Below are 27480 nucleotides of genomic sequence, written 5' to 3'. Positions count from 1 at the left end.
GCCAGTAGTCCATGGCTCTTAGATGCAGTGTGCACAAGATTTGCCACAAATTGAATGCTTTTTCTTTTTTTATTTTATTTTTTTATTAACTTGAGTATTTCTTTTTTACATTTTGAATGTTATTCCCTTTCCCATTTTCCCGGCAATATCCCCCTAATCCCTCCTCCTCCCCTTCTTAATGGGTGTTCCCCTCCCCACCCTCCCCCCATTGCCGCCTTCCCCCCAACAATCACGTTCACTGGGGGTTCAGTCTTAGCAGGACCAAGGGCTTCCCCTTCCACTGGTGATCTTACTAAGATATTCATTGCTGCCTATGAGGTCAGAGTTCAGGGTCAGTCCATGTATAGTCTTTAGGTAGTGGCTTAGTCCCTGGAAGCTCTAGTTGCTTGGCATTGTTGTTCATAAGGGGTCTCGAGTCCCTTCAAGCTCTTCCAGTTCTTTCTCTGATTCCTTCAATGGAGGTCCTATTCTCAGTTCAGTGGTTTGCTGCTGGCATTCGCCTCTGTATTTGCTGTATTCTGGCTGTGTCTCTCAGGAGCGATCTACATCCAGCTCCTGTCGGTCTGCACTTCTTTGCTTCATCCATCTTGTCTAATTGGGTGGCTGTATATGTATGGGCCACATGTGGGGCAGGCTCTGAATGGGTGTTCCTTCAGTCTCTGTTTTAACCTTTGCCTCTCCCTTCCCTGCCAAGGGTATTCTTTTTCCCCCTTTTAAAGAAGGAGTGAAGCATTCACATTTTGATCATCTGTCTTGAGTTTCATGTGTTCTATGCATCTAGGGTAATTCAAGCATTTGGGCTAATAGCCACTTATCAATGAGTGCATACCATGTGTGTATTTCTGTGATTGGGTTACTTCACTCAGGATGATACTTTCCAGTTCCAACCATTTGTCTATGAATTTCATAAAGGCATTGTTTTTGATAGCTGAGTAATATTCCATTGTGTAGATGTACCACATTTTCTGTATCCATTCCTCTGTTGAAGGGCATCTGGGTTCTTTCCAGCTTCTGGCTATTATAAATAAGGCTGCTATGAACATAGTGGAGCACGTGTCTTTTTTATCTGTTGGGGCATCTTGTGGGTATATGCCCAAGAGAGGTATAGCTGGATCCTCAGGTAGTTCAATGTCCAATTTTCTGAGGAACCTCCAGACTGATTTCCAGAATGGTTTTACCAGTCTGCAATCCCATCAAAAATGGAGGAGTGTTCCCCTACAGATTCAGAGGAAATTAAAAAAATCATCAGATCTTACTATAAAAGCCTATATTCAACAAAACTTGAAAATCTGCAGGAAATGGACAATTTCCTAGACAGATACCAGGTACCGAAGTTAAATCAGGAACAGATAAGCCAGTTAAACAACCCCATAACTCCTAAGGAAATAGAAGCAGTCATTAAAGGTCTCCCAACCAAAAAGAGCCCAGGTCCAGACGGGTTTAGTGCAGAATTCTATCAGACCTTCATAGAAGACCTCATACCAATACTATCCAAACTATTCCACAAAATTGAAACAGATGCAGCACTACCGAATTCCTTTTATGAAGCCACAATTACTCTTATACCTAAACCACACAAAGACCCAACAAAGAAAGAGAACATCACACCAATTTCCCTTATGAATATCGACGCAAAAATACTCAATAAAATTCTGGCAAACCGAATCCAAGAGCACATCAAAACAATCATCCACCATGATCAAGTAGGCTTCATCCCAGGCATGTAGGGATGGTTTAATATACGGAAAACCATCAACGTGATCCATTATATAAACAAACTGAAAGAACAAAACCACATGATCATTTCATTAGATGCTGGGAAAGCATTTGACAAAATTCAACACCCCTTCATCATAAAAGTCCTGGAAAGAATAGGAATTCAAGGCCCATACCTAAACATAGTAAAAGCCATATACAGCAAACCAGTTGCTAACATTAAACTAAATGGAGAGAAACTTGAAGCATTCCCACTAAAATCAGGGACTAAACAAGGCTGCCCACTCTCTCCCTACTTATTCAATATAACTTTTTTTTAAATAAAATGTGAATGAGTCCGATCTACTCTCAAGAGCTCTAGATACAGGACAGCACTGAAATGGTCATAACTAAGATTTCTTCTGAGCCTCAACAGCAACCCTCCTCCCCCAAAGGGAATGTCTCACCTGGGAGGATACCGCCGTACAGAGTCTTCACTCCTATCTCCTGTTCTGCTTCCACCAATCACTCATCCTCTTACCTTTGCAGAGTTCTCTGTCCTCGGTTTAGCTGAGTAGAATACTCTAATATGTGGTTCTGAAGTCTGAGCACCGTTCACTTGGCCTGTTTTCAAGGTTCAGCTAAGCTGTGGCAGGAATCAGTAATGTATTCCCTTCCTTGAATAATTAGCCCATTGCATGGATATACCAGTTTGTTTTCCTATTTGTCCTTTAATAGACACATGAGTGAGATCTATCTTTGACTATTAAGAAGATGACGTTAGAACGCAGTATAGGCATTTTTGTGTTTTCATTTCTCTTGTATATTTCTAGGTGCTGGGGTTGCTGGGTAGTATGGTCCCTTTATGTCTAACTGTTTAAGAAAGGGTTTGAAAAGGGAACTGCCATTTCACATTTAACCATATGAGAAAGCAATGGTTTTCTAACCTAGCACAGCACCTTACATCGCCAACTAGCTTATCCTTAAAAAGAAAACTTTTCCTTCTAACACAATGAAAATCATAAACCATCACACAGCTGGAATCTACTTAGAAGCATCCAATCACTGTTTAAGTACTTTTCCTATACAGAAAGATGAACAGAGAGCAAGAATTCACATATGCATTTCTGGAATACAGACAACTGGAAACTCTACAAATATGGGATGTCCTTTCCTTCCCTGCTTATAAAACAAAACAAAACAAAACAAAACAAAACAAAAACTAAGACACTCAAGAAAGGCAGTCATAGTTTTAAGTGGATTGGAAGATCCCAAACCTAATGGATGTAGCTCCCTAATGGCCCATTGCATGTGGACCACAGGGGAGGGTTGCTACCCTCCTTTTAGGGGATGTAAATCTCAAGATAGGCAGCAAACCTCAACTTCATGCTCAGTATTAGTTTTAGCTGTTCTTAGGCAGCGTTGTTTCCTTTGTGTGCAAAGGAAGAAATAAAATTTAAAAAGTGTGCACTGGAAAGAGGTTCTGGATGGAACATTTCCAGCAGGGGTGGATATAACAGCTTAAATCAAGGCTAGAACCCTTTCAAGAATCTGTGCTCATTAGGTTTGACGGGGACAACGGTGTTGTCAGACACACAAGAAGGGAAGGCCCTGAGATAAAAGGAACTCAGAACACATTTGCTTTTTTTCTCTGCATATATATTTTTTAATCACAGTAGTTTGTTCTTGGATCTTCCCATGCCTTATAGGATGATAAATTAATTATTCCCTTTTCCTATAAATCACTCCTTTGATAAGAAAATCTGTTTCCCTCCTGTTTTCTATTTGGGTTACAGGTGATGCAACAAATTATTTGTGATTCTATTCTTTTCTGTGAAGAGTAAATGGTGCCCCTGGCAAATATCTTCACTACTACTTGAGCCTGATTAGAAGTGAAGCACTGTGAAGGAGGGCGGTGGTCTCACTGGTCTCACTGGTGCACAGTATTAAATTAAGTATAATTCTACTCTCCTGTAAGTGATCCATTCTGTCATATCTCTACAAAGCATGTGGGAAAACCAAGTGATGAATAAAAACTTAAGATGGACGCCTTTCAGATGTTTGAAGGCCCCTATCGCTTATCCGTCTTCTAAAGCAACACATTTAAAGGAGTATTTTACTCTCCTCTCATGCCGTGAAGTCACTCAATGTAGAAACCTACATTTTTCAGACAGAGTTGCAATAAAACAAAGCTCTAATTATTCATTTTTTACATAAACGTTGAAATCCTGTGGTACTGTGACCAGCGTCCTACAGAGCTAACAGGATGATGCATAACACATGCTTGCTGTCTTCTTGGTGACCAGCAGCAGTGGGCTGTTGTGGAAAGATCCACACAGAGCTGATCTCATGGGGCAGAGGATAAGATTCTGAGCAGTGTGGGGATTATCAGAACACACTCTCCTATTTTCTCATAATGCACACCTCATGGGCAGAGTCTTAATTAAAGGCTCTCCTTCCATTCTCCCATATGGGGTGTGTGGGTGGAGGTGGCTGAGTATGTGTGCATAGTAAATAGACTACCTTGTTTACACAGGAAAACAGGAGTGTAAAGATGAACACCTGTCCATCAGCTGTAGGTACAAACCTTACTTAGGCTCCATGCTGTCAAGCTGTGTCTGAACCATAGCAAACAGTAATTGATCTGATCTGAGTTTATATTTCCCATCACACATGCCCTCTCTCTGTGGCTCTCTTCCCACCTTGAAGCTCAGGCTAAACTTCCTACTTCAGCCTACCCACTGGTGGTCATACAAGCATTGTATCTGAAGAACCTGTCCCTTTGGAAATTGTATACAAATTTCTATTAAGACCTCTAAATTGATAATGCATTGAAGATAATTAATCACCAACTCTTTGTGACTTCGCCTCATAGTATACTGCAATTTCACCCATTCACAGCTATCAGTGTGGAGCTGACCCAGAGGTGAACTTGCTGTTCCAGTCTAGAAGAAAAATAGATCAACAGCCAGAGAGAGATCAAAATTCAAAATTCAGAAGTATGCTTTCAACTAAATGCATTTTATTTCCACACCATCAAAAGGTCAAAAAGTTAAGCCAAACTATGCTAAGTCATGGGCTGTCTATAAATGTTAATTCACTAAGTAAACACAGAGAAGACTCCTTTATAGAAATGTGTATAGGTGTAAACAAAATTGTGTGCGCAATGAAAGCTCACACACTGATACTTGTCATACCCAATGGCCAGTCAGCAAAATTCCAGGGAGAATTTGTTAAACTAATGATTCTGTATCCAATTGATAGAATACTTCATATCCATGTGATAAACTTAAATAATAGTGTTGATATTTGTTTAACTCATAATGGGAGTTTAATTTTATGTGTGCAGTCTTAGTTATTCCCCACTACACATTTACAATGGAAATATTTTCATTTTCCTGAATTTCTAGTCATGAAATAGCATTGTAACAGGAGAACCTTGATCTGAAATGCTTTTTCTCACTGACTCTATCATTTATTACCTCACAGGCACCTGCTCAAATTCCAGCTCCTTTATCATATTGAAACATTTGGAATGGAAATGGGAACCTAGAGAACAAAGGAACATACAGAGCTGGCCAGTGTTGACATTCAGATCTGCAATAGACTTCCCAACCATTCAGATCCATATTCTACCAACCCCAATTCACATCTTAATGGTTATTGCTCTCCTGGAGATACTTTGATTACCGTTTTAAACCTGTGATTACTATGAACAAAACCATGCCAAAAACTTTGGAGGTTTTTATCTTGTTGAGCAATCAATTTTATTTCTAAAAATGTCCTTTGGACTCAATCAGAGGGAGGACGGAAGACTGATCCTGAGACTTCTTGGTCCACTTCAGGGAGAGTTGAGCCAGCTCATTCCCAGCATGGCTCCTGGAGCTTGGTGATTGCTTTGTTCAAGAATCAAGACTGCAGCCTCTTCACCTAGTTTCATAATGAAAGAACCAGAGGGGGCAGGGTGGAGTGGGAAAGTTGTTCAAGCCAAATCTTTCTTGGGAACTGGTGTCAGTCTCAGAAAGCTGCCTTGTGATTAACCAAGGCTGTTTGGGAATTACCTGGTATTTAGACTTAACACAACCAGCCAGTCCATGTTTTGGAAGAGTCACCTGGTTTTCATACTTAAGGGATAGAATGGGGAAAATTGATAATTGAATAATCAGGACTCTCTCACTGTGAGTGACAGAAAAAAATTAATTTCAGTGACACCTTCAGTAGTGAAGCTTTTACTTTATGATTGGCATGTGCCTCAGACCAGCACACAGAGGGGTGGTCTCTCATTGTCTCCTTCCTTAGTCTTCTGTTGTATGGGCTCTTTTCTTACGTAGATATCCCCCTTCTTTGTTGCTATTCAAGTTCAAAGACCATTGAGACAAGGGATTATTTCTTCATAGCTGAAACGAAATTCTGATGTGTTCTCATTGTTCCATGCATTCTTAATATGAGCCAGGCAATACGAATACTTTTACATCTTAGAAAACAAGGTATCACAATGTAAGGCACCACTTGGAATTTTTGGGAGAGGGAATTAGATCCCTGGGCTAGAGCTTCTAGCAGAATTCTTGGGTAAGTACATGTCGTGCTAGTTCTAATATTCTGTATAGTACCAGAGACTAGCTTAACACTCATCAATATCTGGCTCTAACATGATAGTTGGTTGTTTGTGGAATGCACTATCTTTTGAGATCCTAACAGCAATCATTTTATCATCTTCCAAGTAATCCAAGAATGATTCTATGTAAGGACAACAATTAGGTCTTACCCGTGGAACAGGAAAACCTAGCCTAGAGTGGGAAACAGAGGGAACAGGTTTATAATAATCAAATGAATGTGAAGTTCAGAAGTGAAATATAAATGAAAGAGTTTTGTTGAGAAATAAAGTTTTATCAAGAAACTCCTAAGTAGCTTGAAATAAGAAATATCCACAAGAGTCAGGATCCAGTACAGCAATAATTAAGAATATTGAAGTGATAAAGTGATTCTCAATAATTATTAAAAGGATTCGCCATTCTTATAAAGGGATGGAAATGGAAAATGGCCCATTTCTTGGTGTGTTACTCAAAAGTGAAATAAAGGTGCACAGTGCTTACCAAGTAGCAAGAATATTTCCTTCAAAGCAAACCAATACATTAGGCCATGTATACTGTCAGGAGGGACCTCAGTCCTCATGAGTGAGTGTGCTCAAGGGCCTCACTCATTGATCTAGGCTTTCTTTTATGGTTAAAGAGGAGTTTGGTTATTACAGGCCATACTGGGTATTATCTTCCATTTTAATTGATAGATTATGTTATATGACATTTGTATTGTTGTGCATATCCCTTTCATTAGGTATATGACCTTTATAATAGGCACACCCAATTGTAAAGGTGGTAAAAGGAGCTTCTTCTAAAATTTCAGTTTGAAGACATTATTCGACTTATTATGTGTTCACCTCAAATCAGTTCAAGCCAACTTGGCCCATTTCTGTGCCCATACATAACTGGAACAGGATGTCCAAGTTTGAAGATATAAGGGAAAGAAAAGCTTTCATCATGGTCAGAGATGGATAAGTACACAGCTCAGGGAAGAGGTCCTAGGTTGCTAGCAGATTTCTAGGCATATAACAGAAAGATATATACATAACTGTGCGAGTAAAGGACATAGACTGGCAGGCACATTATTAGAAAGGTGTGTGTATAGTCCAAACCAGGTGGAGTTCAGATGACCATTATGCTTGCCTCTCCCACCAGGAATAGTACTCAGTCACCAGAACATACATCATTTACCAGAAAGTAACCCAGGTTTCACCTCTTCTAAGAAAAACAATACTTATTCGAAACTTGCTTATATTATGTTCTATATCTTGTAGCTGGGGTCTGTATCTAGACTGTGTTCGTTCACTTCACAACAAGAAGTGTTGTTCTTCTGCTTGGGTATTCTTTGTATATGTGTAAGAGCAGCTATCCTTAACATAGTCTCACTAAGAAATTCCTTCCAGAACCAAAGTTCTCTTCCCTTGACTGCTTACTTCCCCCTCCATGTCTTCCACTTCCTGTAGATTTCCTTCCGGCTATTTTATTTCCTTCCTCATGAATATTTTGCTGTCCTATACTTCCAGGCTTTGAACTTCTCCTTCCAGATTCTCACCATTGCTCTATGATTACCCCACACCTCTGTTTCAACTTCCTTCATTTTCTAAAGACACTGACATATGTGTTTGATACTGCTTAAATCTCTCTCCTAAATTCTAGATGCATATATTTACCATATTTATCCACTTGAATGTTTTGCTAAAGTTTCAAACTTCTAAGACCAAAATTAAATGACTGACCTTTATTCTTTTCAATGCCACCAACCTGCTCATCATTTAGCCTTTTCTGCTTAAAGAAATGTCACTACTAAACAGTTCTACAGGTCAGAAACCTGAAAATCATTACCTTTATATTTATTACTTATTTGCATGTATGTGTATTTATATGCATATGTTTGTATGTGAGAGTGTGCATGCCATTGCATTCATGCAGAAATCAGGAGACAACCTCGCTTGTGGGCCTCTGCCAGCCACCATCTCTCTTCAGGTTTGCGACTGACTGCATATTCTCAGATATCTGGTCTACCTGCTTCTTGTGTACTCTCTACCTCCCATCTCAATATACGAGTGCTAGCATTGCAGATGTGTTCCACTGCCTTTTACAATAATTGCCAGGGAGTGGAATTCATATCATCATGCTTTTATAGCACACATTTTCATCCACTGAACCATAGTCCATCCTGGAAGTCATTCTTATTTCTTCTCCCCCTGATATAAGCAATCAGCTAACATATTTTGCAAATTCTCCTACACCTCTGGACTCTATGTGTATGTCCATATACTTCTCATCAGTACACAAACTCACCCAAGTAGTTTTTTTATCCTTATTTCTTTGACGTCTCTGTCATAATCCCATAAACAATTTTTATGAATGTTAAAAAAGAATATGAACCTTTAATGGCCACTACTTAAAACTCATTGATGGGTGCCTATTGTTTTTAGACTAAGAATATTCTCTAAATGATCCTGCATGATGCATTTCCCATCCACCTGACTTGCACCCTTCCCAAACATTCCTGTTTTTACTCACATTTATTCCAAAGATGGAAACCAGTTTTTGAAATATGGAAATGTCAGAACAAGCCAGAGCTCAATTTAAGTACACCCAAGGGGTTGAAAAAATATTTTGCATATTTGACTAAAGCTAATTACACATTTTGAAATCACATTCCAATCAAATTTTGTTAAAATGCAACATTTTAATAGTTATTTTCCTCAGGCAATGAAATTGTAGTAAGTTGCCCTTATTGACTTGACAATGAGTATCTAAATTGAAAAGTATGAAAAACAAAACAAAAGAGGAAACTGTGGGGTGTTTTTCTTAGGATCCAGGCCTAGGAAGAGTTTGTCAGTAGATCTCTAGTTTAATGTCCAAAATTAATAGAAGATTCAAGCGTACTAAGGTTCAATGATCTAAGTTAGAGATAGTTCCAAGGAACCCACTATTGTCCTGCTTTATCTTGGGAACCCACAACTCCTGATATGGAGGGTCACTGGGAAGAACAAGGACTTTAAACTTATATTTATTCAATTCTTTCATCTTTCATGTGTGTTGTGACTAGATTTTCAAGTTTCTTATAAACCAAGTTCTGTTCCATCACAGTGACATACTTTGATATGTGACTTAATAAGAATAGCACCCATGGTATCTCAAGGAAGACCCAACAATGACAATAGCAATCTATATGCTAACAAGACAGGACAAACCTCATGGGGTTCCACCCTTAGACAAAGAACTACAGGCTGAAAGAAGAAGAGCTTGTCTCTCCCAGAGATGAGCCCCCTAGCTGGTTACCCAAGACAAAGTAGCCAGTCCTAAAATCTTATATGCACAAGCTACACTAAACAGAATCAGCAGGTTGTATTTATAGTGAAAAATGCCGTTAATCTGAAAAGGAGTTAAGGAGCACAGGGAAGAGTTTGGAATAAGGGAGACATGGGGGTGACCGTAAGAAGGGGGACATGGGAGGATCTCCAAGGAGTAACAGGAAGCCAGAAGTAATGTAGTTATATCATAGTTAAATTTTAAAATAAAAAAATATAAAACAACCCACAAAACTGCTTTTCTGGTATAATAATACTGTGTAAGAAAAAGGAAATACCCTCCAGAGAGTTTTGCTCTGTGCACTGGCTAGTTTCATGTCAACTTGACACAGGCTAGAGTTATCTGACAGAAAAAGGCAACTTCAATTGAGAAAATGCCTCCATAAGATCCTGCCGTAGGGCATTTCCTTAATTAGAGATTGATGGAGGAGGGCCCAGACCATTGTGTGTAGGGCCATCTCTGAATTCGTGGTCCTAAATTCTATAAAAGCGCAGGCTGAGGAAGCCACGGGGAGCCAGAGGAAGCAAGCCTGTAAGCAGCACTCCTTCATGGATTCTGCATCCACTACTGCCTGCAAAAGCCTGCCCTGTTTGAGTCCCTGTCCCGACTTCCTTCACTGACGAATAGTGCTGAGGAAGTGTGAGTCAAATAAACCCTTCCCTTCCCTTCACAGCAATAGAAGGCCTAACTAAGACACTCTGTAATAGGCAATATAAATGCTGTGTTTCACCTGCTGTGGAATCCACCTCTTCGATTGCAGATACAGAAGGCAGACAGAGAGCATGTGTTCCTGCAGGTTCTGGTCAACTGTGAAAGGGCATTTTCCTTTGAATCAGAGCCTTCAGGCTTCATAATTCATGATGACGTTTCCTGTAGTTGACTTCTTTTCCTTTAATCTGTCTTCATAAAAAGAAAGGAAAACAAAACAAACCAAAACCAAAAAACAATGAAAGCTATGTTATCTGGGTGGTGTGACTTATTAATGCTAGAATCTTTAGGGTTATCTAAAAACAATGCCAACATCTGGTCTGTCTTGACTTAGTGGTGCCTTTCATGATCATTTGTTTACTTTGCCTGGGATTCTGTGCATGCTGTACAGGTGTGTCAGCTGAGAAGCAGTGTGGTCCTAGCAGGAACTTCTGAGGCAAGGCATACCAGCATTTGTTTCTCCTCTGCCTTTGTCTGCCAGAGCAACAGGCCCCCTCTCAGCAGCTGCCTAGCTGCGAGCTTGATGCAGGAGCATGCTGATTTCTATATAGGGTGCTCTTTGGGGCCTGGAACTAAACCTGTCAGGAGGAAAGGGCCTTTTCTTCTTTCTTTCCTTCTTCTTAGGTATTCGGTGTGGAGTCAGAAACACGGGTCAAGGCTGTGGAACAGATTAAAAGCCAATACAGATACTTTTCAGATCTTATTGTTTAAAAAAGTCATACACTCTATTGATTTAAATTCAATTTGCTACAGGTGAACTGCAAATTAGTTACAATAGCTTTTCCCCCTACCTGTGGAGCCTATTGCTATCTTCCTCTGCAGGATTACAACATTCATCTCTAAAGGCTTGATTTAGGGAGGAGTAATCCTTGACTCTTTTCTAAGAAATGCATTAGTAATTTCTAATAATTCTATCCAAATGTAACAGTGAAACGGCCCAATGGGTTAGAAAGGACAAATTCTGTATGCGTGTGTGTGTGTGTGTGTGTGTGTGTGTGTGTGTGTGTGTGTGTGTGTATACACACATGGTAATATGTGCATGTGCATGGATGTATGTGCCTGTATCTGTGCACATGCGGAAACCAAAGGTCAACTTTAGGTGGTATTCCTCAGGGACTGTCTACCTTGCTCTTTGCTGAAGGGTTTCTCCCTGGAACCATAGACATGCCAACTGGACAAGAAATTCCGGCCCCTGAACCTCAGGGATTCCCGCCTCACTTCTTCAGTGCTAGAATTACAACTGCATGTCACTATGCTCCTTAACAATTCCACTCATCCATGCTTCATTGGTCAGTTGCCTAAACACAACAGCAAGTCAACCACCATAGCCTAAAGCAAAAGATACCATAAATAAGAAGTCTAGGAATTGAAACATTCATCAGGCATGGCTGAATCCAAAATTACATATTGAGTATTTATTTTTTCCCTTCCCATGTATGCAATTTTCCCCTTTCCACATATGTCTTTCTTTTCCTCTCTTCTATTCCCTTAATGGATGTGTGTTAACTTCTGGCACTTCAGTCTCACATGTCCTTGGCACTAACTCATGCAGCTTTTTGAATAATCCTAGGGTTTGACTCTTTGGTTGGACTAACTTACATAGTTGTATCCCAAACATTAAACTAATCCGAATGTCCATGAGATCCAGGCATGAATTGGAAGACTACCTTCGTAAAAGAAATAGGATGGGGTTATGTGATCAGTACTGTCAAAGTCATGTGGAGAAAAACTTTAGGTTGGAATAATGTCCAAAGAGGAAGTAGGATTTTGTTTTCAGAATTTAGAAAAAACAGTGACTCAGTTTGCTATCTATTGCATGGTAACCAAAAGTAACTTGGGGGAGAAAGAGTTTACATCACTTAAAATTTTATATCACCATCCATGCCTGAGGTTTTTCAGGACAGGAACTCAAGGCAAGAGCCTGGAGGCAGGAGCTGAAGCAGAAGCTGTGGAGGAGTAGATTACTTGCTTGCTCCACATGGTTTGCTCAGCTTTATTTATTATATGATCTAGGACTACCTGGCCAGGAGCAGCAACATCTACAGTGGATCATCCCACATCGATTATTAATCAAGAAATTCCCCACAGGCTTCCCTAAAAGTCAATATGATGAGAACATTTTCTCAGGTAAGATTCCCTCTTTCTAGATGACCCAAGCTTTTGTCAAATTGGCAGAAATGTAATCTATACAAGTAGATGGTAGAAAGGAAAAAAAAATACTCAATCCTTCTTGAAGACCCTTACTGCAGATTATCTGTCCCTACTCTGGTTTTTTCTACCTAGACTTGAATCACTTGTCTTCTTTCAGGACCTTCCTTGGATACCTGAACCTCAGCACATCTATCATCCCCTCAATTGCCCTATGTCAGGCAACTCCATATTCCCCCAAAATATTTTTCACTTAGAAGCCTATGGAATCTCTTTCTTGCCCCTTCCTCCTCCCTGTTCATGTTGGGTATACCTTTTATTCTTCAAGGCCCAGAGTAATTGTCACCTCCCCCCTCCTTCCAGACAAGACATTTCTTTCTTCCCTTTTGTTTCCTACAGCTCTATTAGATAATAGACAAGTCATTCTACACTTAGATGTGTAGACACTGGTTGTCCCAAGCTGTGTCACTGCATCTTTATGGAGAAAATCCTATCAAAGCAGAACTTTGATAGTTGTTCCATATGGAAATGGACATGTTCAAAATACCTTAATTATGAATTATGCCCATTTGTCAATCGAGGGTTCCCAGTTGATTCCCATATTCCTCAGGAAAATTCCTATCAAAATCAACTCAATAAAGGAGGTGTCTATTCTGCTGCATAGCTCTAGGGCACAGTCCATCATAGCAGGGAAGGCAAGGCAGCAGGAGGTGAAGCAGTTGGTTACATTGCAACCATAGGCAAGGCACAGAGTAATGAATGCTGGTGCATAGCTCACTGTCTCCTTTTTATTCAGTCTGGAGCTCTGGCCTATGGAATGAAACCACCCACACTAAGGGTAGAGGTTTTCCTACCTCAATTAACTTCATCTAAATAAACCCTCACAGACCTGCCCAGAGATTTGTTGTCATGGGGCATGTAAGTTATATCAACATGAACACCAACGTCAACCACCACATGAGCTAAACAATCTATTTGCATCAATTCCTTTGATAGGTATTGTAATATTTATAATTTTTCTGCCTTACAAATAAAGGATCTAAGACTCAGAGAAATGTGCAATTTATCCATAATTACCCAGATTCTAAGTGCCAAGGCCAAGAATTAGAATGTGGGTTGTCTTGATTCCAATGTCTGAAATAATAGCCACTGTGTAAACAAACACTGGCCTAAAAGCATGTTTCTAGATGGGTGGCTGTTTAGACACCAAGCAGTCCCCCAGTCTGACCTACACCATCCTAATTCACAAGCAATCAGTCCTATTTTCTGAAAATTGAAGTTTTCAAAGCAATATATCAAATATGGAAGAATCCATGGCCCCAATTCTTAAGTGCTTTTATCATTGATGTTGTAATTGATTGATTCTACATCTGCTGATTCACTCAGGCTTGTGAGAACTCTGTCCTAAATTAAATTAAATGAAGTGAATAGTTCTCTATGCAACAAAAGTTCACACTAAAATTGATTAGATTTTCAACTGTGTCTGTCAGAGCTGGTGAGATACTCAGTTAGTATGAGTGCTTGCTATCCAGTGGCAAATAACTGGCATTAACCCCAGCACCCTCCTATAAAGGAAGGCATGGCCCTGTATCATGTCTAACTCCAGTGATGTGAGGGAAGAGACAAGAGAACGTCTAGGGTTTGTTGGCTAGGCAGTCATGCTAAAACAGTAAGCCTTGAATTTAGTGAGGGACCCTAAATTCAAGGAAATACAGTGGCACATGGGTGTAAATAGTAAACACATAGTACACACACACACACACACACACACACACACACACACACATACCCTATGTCTGCCACCATATTTACCTTCTTATATAAAGAATACAGTTTTTCTTGCTTGCAGTAGGTGGCACTAGACTTCCCTTCTTGGCTATGACTGTAATGGATGAGTTCTTCACAAAGCAGCCGATGAAAAGGACTCATGGCTTCCTAAGAGCTATGCCACTCTGGATGAGGTATAGTTTTTGTGAAAATTGTATGCGACATTTCCAAAGCCCTAGAACAAAGTCATGGAGATCAAATACTGTACTTAGCTGCACAGCAAGAAATGCAATCAGATCCAAGTATGGCAGTCTTCAAAGCCCACCTTCACAGCCACCAGTCTTTGGGCAATGAATTGCATAGAGCTGAGGGATGCTGGGGTAGGGGTGAGGGTGGATGTACAGATGTACCAGGAGGTATCAGGAGGAAGACTTCCTCACACTCAGAATCCAGGGCACAATGGTACTTTACGCTGGGAAGTGCTTTATTCTCATAGTCAAGTGCAGCTGAATGCCTTGATTAGGAACAATAACTACTCATTCAACCAACATTTTCTAAATCCTTTACAATCATTCAAATAATCTACATGCTGAAAAGGACACACAAAGGCAGACATAGTATGGTGCCTCTCTCCCAGAATTTCAGCAGCTACTTATTCTACTCCTGTTGAATAAGCCCCTACTGACTGAGTACCTGCTGCAGGACGGAGATCACTGGGCTTCACGGAAAGCTTTTCTTCTCTAGTAGAACTTATGGCCTCATGCAGAAATCCTAAGGCAAACACATAGGAACTGAGCGGCAGTGTGAGAAATATTGTGGTGGCGGTTAAATAAGCATGGAGAACTATAACAAGAAGGTCCAGGGAACTCTGCTACTTGTCTGGCTGCTCACGACATGGGAGCCAGTGTTCTATTGACAAGCATATAGTTATTACAGTTAATAACTGATTAATATTAATCAATCAATAAATATTTCTTCTTTACAGAATCAAGAGTATCTGTAATGTTTGAGCGATATCAGAAACATTCCTATATATTCCTTACACTTGTGACTCAAGTAATCCAAAATGTATAACTTGCTTAGTGAGGTTCAACCTAAAGAAAATACATGCCTGTAGGGAGAAAACACAGAAACTAGTTCCAAGAGATCATACATATATGCATTACATTGATACATATGTGTGTGATCACTGCTGTGTTCCTTCTATAGAAGTATTTGTCATGCATCACTTTCAGGCCTGCTGTCTAAGGGAGCCAGGAGAAGGCCTAGGATCCCCTGGGACTGTAGTCATAGATGGGTGTAAGCCACCCTCTGAGTACTGGGAACTAAACCTGGATCCTCTGGAAGAATAACCAATACTTTTAACCATTGCACAGTTTCTCAAGCCCCAGCAGTTAATATGTTAACCATTTAGATACAGTTTTCTTTGGAACTGGAAAGCCAGGTAAAAGAAGAAACAAGATCCTTTATGCGAAACACAGCTCCCCAGGAGACACTGCTCACAGGACGACTTATGCAAGGCCATTTAGAAGAGAGCCTTTTAAATGAAGAGCCAAATCTGAAATGGAATTAAGTGAGCAAAATGGAGAGGGAAGATGGGAGTAGAAGGCAGCGTAGTGATGTCTCAGTGGCAGAGAGGTGTTAGGTATCTTAGAAGAGCTTTAAAAGCCTGTGAGGCAGGGGAGGCATAAGAAAAGTGGCTGAAGATAGGCAAACATCGGTAGGAAGACCAGTGATGCCGGTGAAGTGGAGCCCTGTGTGCCACTTTAAGGAAGCTAAGCGTACACAAGTGCAAAGCAGATATGGGTGAAAAGGCAGCATGTTTTTTAATTTTATGTGCTTTGACCATATTTACCTCTTTTTTCCCCAGCACTTCCCAGATCCACACCTGGTTCCCTGCTAACCTGTATTTATGTCATCCTTTAAAGATAGCAGTCCAATTTGTGTAACCCACATAATCTTGAGTGAGTAGCCTTCCACTGGAGCATGGTCAGTCTACGAGGGGATATACTTAACAAAAACAGCATCTCGCTTTCCTACCAGCTATCAGTTCTCAACGGTTTCTCAGCCAGGAATGGGACTTTATGCCCACCTCCCTTTTCGATTCTAGAATTTTGTCTGGCTTAAGTTTGTGCGGGTTCTGTCCATGCTGCTATAACAGCTGTAAAGTTCATACGTGTAACTTCCATGCTTGCTGTAGAAAACAATTTTCATGTGGTCTTCCAGTGCTCCTGACTCTCCCCTCTCTGCTCCTCCTCTACAATGATCCTTGATCCTTGAGAAGAGGGGGCAGGGTGTAGCTATCCCATATAAGTTTCCTTAGTCTCTTCAACTCTGCAGTATGAGCCGTTCTGGGTCTCAGTGGTAGTCAGCACTTACTGCAAACAGAGGCTTCTTAGTGTATAAATAACGGTGTGCCATCCTGACAGTCTCATCTGCAAACATCTTACAGCTTGTCTATATTTTCACTCCGTTGGCCCCACCCACTCCTGATGTCCCTTCCTTCTCTGAAATAACTCCCCTTTCATGGCATATTCAGTCCACAATCCAACTTGACTTCCACTGGCCTTCCCTTTATACTTCATTTTTCTTCTTATAGTCTCCTTTCTACTTTCTTGTCCTGATGTGTGTGTGTGTGTATGTGTGTGTGTGTGTGTGTGTGTGTGTGTGTGTGTGTGTGTGTGTGTGTGTGTGTAAGTTCTATATATGAAAAAAAAAGCATGTAATATTTGTCTTTCTCAGTCTGGTTCATCTTGTTCAACAGACGGATCTCTAGAGTTCTGTTAATTTTCCTATGACTGTCATAACTTCATTATCTTTAGAGTTGACTACAACTCCATTGTGGATCTGTTATCACACTTCCTTATCCACTCTTCTGGCAGTGAGCATCTAGACTGCCACGTATCTTGACTGCTGTGAGCAGTGTGGCAATAATCATAGACATAAGTATCTCTGTGGTATGCTACCTTATAATCCTTTCGGTATATATAGCAAGAAGTGGTATAGCTGGATCATATGGTTTCTGTATCAGTAAGATGTACTGTCTGTCTCTGTGCCAGATGTACTGTCTATCTGTGTGCCATTGTGTCAGTGCCAGAATCCATGGAAATATAACCTGCAATGAAAATGTTAAAAAAGAAAAAGTAATCCTGATGTAGCATGAAGAGAGGCAGGAGAGTCACTGTGATGGTGAGCTTCAACTGTCAACTTGACACAACTTAGAGTTACCTGGGAATACAGTCTTATTGAGGATTGTCAACATTATGTGGACACGTTGATGATGAGCATGTTATGTGGGCAGTTGATGCCACACTGCCCATTGTTGGTGGCACCATTCCCTAGGCACGGGGTCCTGACCAGTGTGAGAGTAGAAGCTGCAAGCTGAGCACTAGCAAGAAGCTCATGATCATGTGTGCACACATTTCTCTCTTCTTTTGACTATGGATATGATGTGACTAACCGTTTGATGTTTCTGCCTTGACTTCTCCACAATGGTGGACTGTAGTCTAGATCTGTATGCTGATATAATCTCCTTCCTGCCAGGTTATATCCCAGCAACATACCTGAAATAGAAACAGAAACTAACTAAAACAGGATAGTTTACTTACAGTAAACAAATCCAGCTAAATAATAGAACATTATTTCATATGCCTTAGGATCTGTGAGCTAACCAAACACAGTCTTCATCACAAGAAATATGGGTTGTATTTATTAATGAGGGGAGAAGTTAAGTGTGTGGAAAGTAGAAGAAGGCAAGTGACAACCTTCTTTGGGAGACACAGGGTGTGGCACAGAGGAGAAAAATCTCAGCAAGAATGCAGGCTCATTACCATTCACACTTCATTGTCATGATCCCACATCTCAAAAAACCTAATTCGCACTAAAAGGACCAAAACATAGTGACTAACTTCAGATGGGTTCAGGAAAGGTATGAGATGTTCCTGGGAACCTTTTGCTTTTAAAACCATATCACAAAAAATGCAGCCACACATTAAGGAGTCCCATCAAAAGAACACATGAGCCAGCTCACAGAGGTTCTCAGTGACCAAAGATAAGATCATCTGAACATCAAAACAAGTAATTATTAATTGACAAATATTTCAAATAATAAATAAAAGCATACAGGTTTGTTATGTGGTAGAAAAAAATAACATACTTGCACAAAAGCCTACAGTTCATTATCACTCTTGGAATTAACTTATTACTCTGAAAATTGACAGTTGTGAAAATGATTAAATATTTCATCATCCTTTCTCAGGCAAGCATTCTGTAATGTGACAAAGTAGTCCTCATTAATGAAAGAAACTCTTTATTGAAGAATTTCATTTAATAAAGGTAGGAGGATTGAAGAAATGTCAGAATTAGAAAAACTACCATTTTATAAGTGCTAATGAAATAATTAAAGATTATCAATGACAATTTTAAATGAACATTTTAAAATATGTGGGGAAATATTCTCTTCTGGAGGAACAGATTACATTCAGTATACATGGTGCTGGGTTTTATAGCAACAGTTTAAATATATTAAACACATGAACTATATCCACCCATGTGCCCTCCTGATTCTTCCTTGACTTTTCCTATCCACTGTACTCTGTCCTGGTGATAAGATTCCTTCTATCTAAACACACTGCTATGTTTAAGAATGAGTACTTCACAAGTATCCAGAAATTGTTATCCATCAAAGCCAGAAAAAATCTGTGGTGCTGGACTGGGGATGTGTAGCTCAGTGGTTGAGAACTTGTCTAGGATTTGGAAGGCCCTTAATTGGATTTCCAACATTGCAGAGTTAAGCAATTGTAGATATGGCACCATGTGTGCAGTGTTCTTCGTGTGAAAAGTTAAGCATGCAGGTAAATTGAACTCTTAAAGCTAAAGTTTGACATCTGAGGAGCATGCAGGGTAAAGAAACAAGCAAACTTTCATCACAGATAAACAAGCAGAAAAAAATCAAGAATTTGAATTGTCTAAACACTGTTTTGAGCTAGACAGCAGAACAAAGGAGGATGGAGGCATCATTGTGCTATATTAATGAACCCAATGAGAATTAGCCAGTATGCAGATTGTATTTAGGGACAATTTGAATCAAGTAAACTTATATTTTGTATACAGTCAGAAAATATAGATATAGTGGATAAAGAAATCATGAATTGTTAATTTTGTAAGGTTTTAATGACTATTTGGTCACTAGAGAGAATATCTGCATTTTATAAATATGCACACTGAAGCATAAGACATGAGGTCTGAGATTTGCTTGGAAAAATTAGTTGAAATAGAGACCCTCATACATAAAACCAGTGAACCTTCAGTGACTGAAACTGGATGAGGAAAGTGGGCATTTACTATTCTCTCTCTCTCTCTCTCTCTCTCTCTCTCTCTCTCTCTCTCTCTCTCTCTCTCTCTCCTTTTATTGGATACTTTTAAAGTGTTTTCTTTCTTTCTTTTTTTTTTCGGAGCTGCGGACCGAACCCAGGGCCTTGAGCTTCCTAGGCAAGCGCTCTACCACTGAGCTAAATCCCCAACCCCTATTGAATACTTTTTATTTACATTTCAAATGTTATTCCCTTTCCTGATTTCCCAGACATAAGCCCCCTATCCCATCTTTCTTCCCTTTGCCTATAAGGGAGTTCCCCTCCCCATTCACCCCCCTTTTCCACCCTGACATTCCCCTACACTGGAGCATAGAGCCTTGACAGGACCAAGAGATCCTCCTTCTATTGGTGCCCAACAAGGCCATCCTCTGCTACATATGCAGCTGGAGCCATGGGTCAGTCCATGTATAGTCTTTGGGTAGTGGTTTAGTCCCTGGAGGCTCTGGTTGGTTGGAATTCTTGGTCTTATGGGGTTGCAAGCCCCTTCAGCTCTTTCGATCCTTTCTCTAATTCCTCCAACGGGGATCCCATTCTTAATTAAATGGTTTTCTGCTAGCATTGGCCTCTGTATTTGACATGCTCTAGCAGAGCCTCTCAGGAGACCACGATAACCAGCTCCTGTCAGTATGCACTTCTTAGTTTTATCAATCTTATCTAGTCCTTGATTTTAATGGGATTGCTTTAAGTTTCTCTCCATTTAATTTGATGTTGGCCACTGGCTTGCTGTATATTACTTTTACTGTGTTTAGGTATGAGCCTTGAATTCCTGATCTTTCCAAGACTTTTAACATGAAGGGGTGTTGAATTTTGTCAAATGCTTTCTTAGCATCTAATGAGATGATCATGTGTTCTTTTTCTTTGAGTTTACTTATATATTCAATTATGTTGATGGCTTTCTATATATTGAACCATCCCTGCATCCCTGGGATGAACCCTTCTTGATCATGATGGGTGATGATTTTGATGTGTTCTTGGATTCTGTCTGAGAGAATTTTATTGAGTACTTTTGCATCGATATTCATGAGGGAAATTGGTCTGAAGTTCTCTTTCTTTGTAGGGTCTTTGTGCGGTTTAGGTGTAAGTGTAATTGTGGCTTCAAAGAATGAACTGGGTAGTGGTCCTTCTGTTTTTATTTTGTGGAATAGTTTGAAAAGTGTTGGTATTAGGTCTTCTTTGAAGGTCTAATAGAATTCTGCACTAAACTCATCTGGTACTGGGTTTTTAGGGGGAGGGGAGACTTTTAATGAGTGCTTCTATTCTTTAGGGGTTATGGAACTGTTTAGATGATTTATCTGATCCTGATAAATTTGGTACCTGCTATCTGTCTAGAATATTGTCCACTTCTTCCAGATTTTCCAGTTTTGTTGAGTATAGGCTTTTGCAGTAGGATATGATTTTTTTAAATTTCCTCAGTTTCTGTCTCCCTTTTCATTTCTGATTTTGTTAATTTGGATACCGTCTCCATGCCCTCTGGTTAGTCTGGCTAAGGGTTTATCTATGTTGTTGATTTTCTCAAAGAACCAGCTCCTGGTTTTGTTGATTCTTTATGTTAAATGATAGTAAATCTGACAGTACTCCAGTAATTTTTTCTTTAGTAAAATGACATTTTAGTGGCCCAGGCATATCTTTGAGTGAAAGGTAAGATACTGCATATAATGCTTCCTATAATTAAATAAGGTCTTAGTGGTATCTACTAGGATAGTTCAGATTTTTGAGGAAATATGTTTTTTATTTCTCTCTGTCACTTGAACTTATTGAATGAGTAACACTAAATATATCTTTTTTGAGGGGTTCCAAGAACAAATAAAGACTCTGTAATAAGTCTAGGCTGCCATGAAATTTGTTCTATTGTCTCAGTCATATGACTGAGAAGATAAAACAGTGCCTGTAAGATATCAGTGGCTGAGAGGAAAGCTACTAGGACCCTGTGATGACTACTCTTGACTGTGCACTGGATATGGATTAATGAATGCTTTGTAGACTAGTGAAGCACACCTGTGGGTATATTTGTAATAGCATTAAGAGAGGCAGTTTCATCATAGTATGGTGGTTCAGTCAGTGAATCAATCCCTCAATGAATTCATAATTAGATGCATTTATCAAAAAGTAGAGAAAGGTAGGCAGTGGGGCTATTGGAGAATGTCAGTCACTGTTTTTGCTGGATGATGCCATGGGGGTTAAGTCTTCCCCTCCTTGTAACTTTTTGTGCTATCTTTTGCTTTGTCCACACCATGATTCTGAGTTGCTCAGGCATGCCCTCTTTGATATGATGGACTTGAACCCTCTAAAACCACACACAAAATACTTTTTCTCCAATAAAATGCTTTTATCCTGTATTTAGTTATAACAATACTCTCACATGGAGCCTTTTGCAGGCATCATGGGCATACCACTCTCTAAATGTAAGTAGAAACTAAGTATTCAACGGGGTCACCAAGTTGTCATTCAACCTGAACTTCCCGCTGTGACCTGAGTGTTCCTCAAACCCTCAACCCTGAAGCTATTCAAGTTTACCAACACATCCTCATGTAGAAGTAGTTTATAAATAGCTGTATGTGCACAGTCCCTGAAGGTTCAAATTGTATGAAGAAATGTCTCAAATACCCATGACTCTCATTCCTACTCTATTGCCTTCTGATTTCCAACTGAGAAGCAAAGGACTTCAGTTCGTGGTAACAGTATTGGAGACTCGGAGAAGCAAAACCAAAGTAGTTACATCAACCTAGAATGGTGGCTGGGCCGATTGATTACATGGAGCAGCTTATACACTCTAACATGTGATTCCTTTTCTCCATTTTTGAATAATCACAATGGTATAATGTTACATGGCCATTTAGGTCTTTATCATTCCCTCTGTTGATTATCTTTATCTTTTTCTTTCTCCTTTTTTTGGGGGTGGTGGTGGCATGAGGTAGGATATAGGGATTGAGACAGGGTCTCTCTATGTAGCTTTAGCTGTTCTGGGACTCACTGTGTAGACCAGCCTAACCTCAAACTCACAGATACACATCTGATTCTTTCTTCTAAATGCTATGACTAAAGCTGTGGACACCATGCCTGGCATGTGTCTTTTTCTTAATAGATACAATAGCAAGCTCATTAGTGGGTTCTGTATTCTGACTACCTTAAAGCTAGTTGCATACGTGACCTTAATCTTGGCTGTTAGTAAGGTTCTACTCTAAATTTCTAGTTTGGGCGTGGGTGGCTTAGCAGACTTTGGGTCAGTGGAGAGATAGCTAGACTAGCAGCCACCAGCAGGAGTCTAGACTACTCATTGTAGTGATACCTAGTATGATTCAAGACAATTTGAAAATGAACCATCAAGTTTTATTTGTATCATCAACACCTACATTGTAGCCTAATGCAGAATTGTTTACAATCAGTCAACAGAGGAAGAGGGAACTCAGACCTAAGTGTCCAGATGTTTTTCACAGAATACACACTTGCTTGTATATGCTTACCATCAGCAAGTGGACAGCTGTGACTCTGGATATCTTCTAGCCTTCCTAGGACATCTCTGAAGGTCAGATGCTAAGGAAAGTCCTCCCTGGGTATAGAACTTCTTTGCCTGGCTGCTTACTTTGCTTGAAGGAAAAATTATTATCCACTGAATGCATACATATTCATGGGCCATGCCCAAGGACTTAGGGAGAACATGCTTGAGAATTAGTGGCAAGGAATTCTGGGAATAGGCATGTGTATAGACTTGTCTAAATGAGTAAAACACTACAGACTTTTGTACCTTGCATATATCATAGAAGGTGACCTCAGCAGATCAGAACTTTTATAATACAGTGTATAAGATAACTCTCTCAGTAGATAAGAGCTTCTTTACATAGTGCCTCTTCTCATTGCCCAATAAGCTTGTGAATAAAGTACCTCTGGGGACAGGGATGAAATCTCTACATGAACCCAGCAACAGGATTTCACCAAGGCAACCTGGCTACAGACATCATTCAACTCCCAATGTGCCAGTTGTAGAGATCAACACTGAAACCCTGATATGGAACTTGTCACCCAAGGTGACAAGCCAACTGCCTTGTGACAGGTTGATTGCACTGGACATCTTCCATGATAGAAGGGGCAGTGTTTTGATAGTAGTGAACATATGCTTCTCTTGGGACTTGCTTTTCTTATACACATTGCTTCTGCCAAACTACCATGTGGGAAGTAAAATAATGCCTCATTCACCATCATGGTACCTCATACAACACTGTCTCTGTTCAGGAAATATGGCAATGAGTTTGTGCCAAGAGAATCTGCTGCCCTAAGTAAATTCCTTACCATTCTGGTGCAGTTGTTTTGAATGGAAAACCTTTCAAAAACCACATGCAATACTACGTAAGAATCAATATCCTTCAGACCTGGGCAAGGCTTCCCAGAAGGCTTTAAACATTCTGAATCAGCACGTAATGCATGGTACTCTTTTGCCCATAGCTAGGTCCAGAATTTAAAAAATACAAATAGGAAGGGCACCATCCAATATTTTTCCTACAGACCTACTTGAGTGATGCTGGCCTCCTGTTGTGACATCGCTATAATCTGCTAACACAGAACTCAGCTCTAATGCGAAGAGTGTTCGTACCAAGTGGTAAAGCAATAATTCTGCTGACCTGTGAGTTTAGCCTGCCATCTGACCAACTTGAGTTGCTCATGCTTTGGAATCAACAGGCAAAGAAGAAAGTTACTGAGGTGGTTTGCGTGATATATCCTGACTACTAAAAGAAAGAGTGCAGTAATACTCTTTCATGAAGGAAGGAGGGTATATAGCGTAATGACTAGCATCCCGTAGCATTTGCATTGCTCCATGACAAAACCAATGGAAGACAACACAATCTTCTCCTGACAGGACTACTTCTGGCCCAGACCCCTATATAAAAAGTGGTTGCATCCTAACCCACATGAAGAACAATGACTGACTGAGGTACAAGGAGAAGTATACAAGCTGGACAGTAGAAAGGGGGTTTATTAATGTCAATTATAACCCATGTTCACATACAGAATTGAACTTTGTTTCTATCTTGTTCTCTCCCTATTTATGTGAATATGTCTGTGTATGTATTATATTTTAAGTAAACAACCTTGTTACATTGGGTATGTAGTATACATTAAGTACACTACCATGCTATACTGTTTCCCTTCCCGTATCATGTACCATAAGATGTGTTGGTTTCATATCATAGTGTGTAAGTATTCCAAATCTTACTTCATAGCATTTAAATTATGGGATGTAAAGAGGAAAGGTAAGAAACAAACAGGACTTAGCTCTTCCTCCAGGAAATAGGTCAGTGTGACTTTGGTTAGCAGGAAGAGAGATGCAGCATGCAGCAGAATTGTGATGCTGATTGTTGACTTCATGTGCACATTAGGAACAGTTTAAGGAGATGCGTATGGCGCCAAAGTAGAAAGAAGGATTCGACACACCTTGGTATTGTTTTATATGTTACCTCAACCAGGGCCCTGGGTTCCTGAGTTTTAGTCAAATAATATTCCAGATGTTCTAGCTGTTTCTGACTGAGATTAATACTTGCGTTAGTAGATTGAGAAAGCAGGCCCTCATTAATGTGGGTGATCTCATCCATTTGACAGAAGATCTGGAAAGAACAGAGCCTCACCTTCCTTGACATCAAATTACTACTGCCTGACTGTCTTGAACAGAAGCCTTGATTGTTGACCTGTTATTAAAGCTACATTGAAATGTTAAATTGTCCCCCATCTCCAAACTGTTAGCCTTTGGCCTGAATGAAATTATTAGCACACCTGGGCCTCCTGATGGCCAGCTTTCAGTGTATACTGACCTACATAACTGCATGAGCTACTTCCTCTGGGTATTATCTACCTATCATCTGTCTGTCTGTCTGTCTATTTATCATCTACTTATTGTCTACCTGATTGTCTATCTATATATCCATCCATCTATTATCTATCTACCTACTATCTATCATCTATCAATATTCATCTATCTAACTGTCTATTTATCATTTCTCTATCATCTATCAATATCCATCTATCTATTTGCTGACTAATACACTTCTGTTTCACTCTATATTTACTTGGCCTTCAATTCCCATGCTTTCCTTACCTCATATCCCTCATGTCAGTAGGTTAGCCCTCATTAAATAAAGAACAAAGCCTAAATAGAGCACAAATCATGGCCGCTCCTTTTCTTTTTTTCATGAATAATCCTGGTCTGATGGAATCACCAAATTTCTAGCATTTACCAAAAGCCTCTAGAGTTGCATTTCGGATCTCACGACCACCCAACAATAAAGACACTGTCACTACTGGTGGGTAAACAAAGACAGAAGTTCTGAAAGCTGCTGAAATAGCCACACATCCTCCCCAAGAGCTAGCTCGCTCTCTCTCCCTCTGTCTCTGTCTCTGTCTCTGTCTCTGTCTCTCTCTCTGTCTCTCTCTCTCTCTCTCTCTCTCTCTCTTACTCTGTGTGTGTGTGTTAAGTTACTAGCTGCAGGCATCTGTGTCAGATCATGTGTTTGTTTGTTTGTTTCTTTGTCCCCCTGCAAACAGAGGCAGGTAGTTTACAAAACTAGTCCTAGCCACTGTTGTGGACATTCAAAGTTATTATATTACAAGTATCTGCCTTTTTACTATATTACTAAAAAGACTGTAAAGAAGAGCACCTGGACACCTAAAGAGTCCATAATTTTAGTTTTCCTCATTCCCCTTTCGGGAACGTAATTTCCTAGACCATATAACAGGAAGGTTAGACTGGATGAGATCTGAACATTTCCTCGTTCCTTCCTTTAGGGTCCAAGGACTCCACATTTCCCTTAAAATCCCTCCCATGAGATTGGGTGATAGTGGAACAAGGACCTCAGTTGTCACATGGCCCAACCTTCTAGAAAATTCTTCATCTACATTGAGTAGCACAGAATGCTCAGTTCCTGAGTGACTCTCTCCCAGTCCTGAGTTCCTGTACACATGAGCCGATACTGTAATCCCAGCCTTCTCAGCACTGGGTGTCCAGCAGGAAGATTCCTGCAAAACTTTGTACTCCTTTGTTCCTCCTTCTGCTTCTCTCTTTTTTCTCCCAGCAGAGGTTTAAAAGTTAAGAATAATAGGTGTTGTTTATGCATACTAGATGCATGCATTTATTCAAAGATGAGGCAGTTATCCTTGGCGAACTGTCAAATGCCCTGACTTTGCAGGCAGATAGGTTTTTTTTTCTGTACTCAGTTAAAGGAATGAAAGGCAACAATCTATTGCCTTCAGATTGATTCATAGCAGACAGGCTCTAAGAACTCTACCTGGCTATGAATGGATGTTGTAAAATTTGGAGTTCAGACACTAGTAAGCAGACATGAACAAAATTGGGGGAGGGCGGAAATGCTCCTCGTGTGTGTCCCCAATGCCTCCTCTTTCTTTCTCCCTGCAATTATTTTAGACCATGCAGTGCAGTTCTTCCTTGAAATGGATGCCCTCTCTTCCCTATTATTGCTTTTGCTACCTTCCTTGAAATGGTTCTTCAAGGGTTTTGATAAAGCAGTTGCAAAGGTGCCTGGTTTCATTGTAACATCTGTAAGTGCCTCTCCTGAAAGACTCTTTTTATGCTGCTTTTCACCTTGCTAAGTCTTGGGAGAACCTTAAAACCCACTACAATGTACCTGAAGGGAAGAAGAAATGATTTTTTCTTTCCTAACTTTATTCTATTTTGGAAAGACACAGAGGGCCTTTAAGAACAAGGCAAGCATGTAATGAAAGGAAAATGGTCATTCTGAGAGTTTCTTCTGAAACTCTCTAGTTTTTTTTTTCCTTTTGATACTGTGATGGTAGCAAGTTTAAGTGTTACCTTGGGGACCTTGCTTAGCATCTTCCCAAGCTGTTCTCCCACTCCGAGAAGTTGCTCATTTCCTCATCGGCAAAGGCATTCT

General features: G+C 40.0%; 2 long non-coding RNA genes across 6 annotated transcripts in view; one reads left to right on the top strand and one right to left on the bottom strand.

Moving 5' to 3' along the window:
- Window positions 1–27480, top strand: part of LOC148007933 (uncharacterized) — a 258830-nt gene that overhangs the window by 197254 nt on the left and 34096 nt on the right. For 3 of the 4 annotated variants that reach the window (XR_015648249.1, XR_015648250.1, XR_015648247.1), the window contains one exon: window positions 5185–6794. The exons of the other annotated variant lie outside the window; for it this stretch is intronic. This is a non-coding gene — a long non-coding RNA (uncharacterized LOC148007933). Of the gene's footprint in view, window positions 1–5184; window positions 6795–27480 lie in introns of those variants that run through there. 4 annotated transcript variants of the gene reach the window in all.
- Window positions 88–27480, bottom strand: LOC102552097 (uncharacterized). Of its 2 annotated transcripts, XR_015648252.1 has the most exons (6): window positions 17677–17779; window positions 14910–14987; window positions 14262–14451; window positions 10880–10959; window positions 10324–10489; window positions 88–1215 (listed from the first exon to the last, which is right to left on the bottom strand). It is a non-coding gene; the product is annotated as an uncharacterized LOC102552097 (long non-coding RNA). The 2 variants fall into 2 exon arrangements; XR_015648251.1 differs by lacking the exons at window positions 88–1215; window positions 10324–10489 and adding an exon at window positions 27399–27480 and having other exon boundaries at window positions 10668–10959.

This window comes from Rattus norvegicus, chromosome 1 (assembly GCF_021556685.1).
Source record: "Rattus norvegicus strain SHRSP/BbbUtx chromosome 1, alternate assembly SHRSP_T2T, whole genome shotgun sequence".
Lineage (NCBI taxonomy): Eukaryota > Metazoa > Chordata > Mammalia > Rodentia > Muridae > Rattus > Rattus norvegicus.
The sequence above is the reverse complement of the archived record's forward strand: the minus strand, read 5'-3'. Positions and strand labels throughout refer to the sequence as shown.